The sequence below is a fragment of the Aplysia californica genome, unplaced genomic scaffold (assembly GCF_000002075.1).
Source record: "Aplysia californica isolate F4 #8 unplaced genomic scaffold, AplCal3.0 scaffold00287, whole genome shotgun sequence".
Taxonomy (NCBI): Eukaryota; Metazoa; Mollusca; class Gastropoda; order Aplysiida; family Aplysiidae; genus Aplysia; species Aplysia californica.
The window spans coordinates 279081-280493 of record NW_004797557.1 but is presented as its reverse complement, the minus strand read 5'-3'; positions in this window follow the sequence as shown (position 1 = coordinate 280493).

Sequence of the window (1413 nt, the reverse complement as noted above, 5' to 3'; positions counted from 1 at the left end):
ATAGACATGACACAAAACATGTCTTGGACAGAACAAACAGCACAGTTGTGACACACAATATTCTGTGATATGACATGCAGCACGTCTATGACATAACATATATGCATGTCACATGGTATGTCTATGACATGATGCAAGGCACATCTACGACTTGACACACTGCATAGAAATAACACACATATCTATTACACATGATAGGTCTACCACACCCCACACAGTATGTATATGACATACACACTGCAAGTCTGTGACACGACACATGTCACATCTAAGACACACCAACGCATGTCTAAAACATGATATATGACATGTCTGTCACACAACACACAACCTGTCTTTGAAATGACACACCATATGTCTGTGTCACGACACATCAAGTATCTATGACACGACACACTATGTATCTATGACACGACACATTATGTATCTATGACATGACACATTATGTATCTATGACACGACACAATATGTATCTATGACAGGACACATAATGTATCGATGACACAACACATTATGTATCTACGACATGACACACTATGTATCTATGACATCACACATTATGTATCTATGACATGACACACTATGTATCTATGACATCACACATTATGTATCTATGACAGGACACATCATGTTGCTATGACACAACACACTATGTATCTATGACATGACACATGATGCGTCTATGATCTAGCAAAAGACATATATGTATGAGTATGACATGACATGACATGCCATATGTCAAAGACAAGGCACGCAGCATGTCAACAAGACAGCAGACATCACCTAGAAGAAAGGTTTATAGAGTACAACAAAGACAAAATGGATGAAAAAAGTTCCATATAATTTACAATAAACTCGTATCACAGATTGACCAAAAAATGTCGACCAGACATTTACAAAGATTAGTAGACTGTATCAAAAGTAAATGACACCATCAGGCGGTCACCTCGTCATTGGGCGGTCACTGGTTAGTTGAGGCGAGGTGTGCAAAGACCCAAGCCTGCCCATAGGTCAAGCTATGAACAATCAAAACATCTAGCTCAACATGAAAACAGCACCTTTTTGCATTAAAATACTACAAATGTACAAACAACGAGCCCTCCAAACACAGAGCTCTGTGAGTGCTACACGCATCTTCGTGCGCCACACATTTACCGACACCACACGCCAGTAGCCTGGCATACATAATCTCACACAAGCTATAGTACGAGTGAGTAAAAAAATATAAACTCTAAAAGACACCAGTCCAAACGTGGCAATAAGATTTGAACTCTCCATCTCCAGAGTCCAACAATGGGCTAGCTACCACCAGGCAATGAACACCATCATGTAAACTTATTCTAGTCAATAAAAGGAACAGTTGATAGCACAAACATCATGAAGACACACCTGCCGGCAAACAAAATCCCCCCC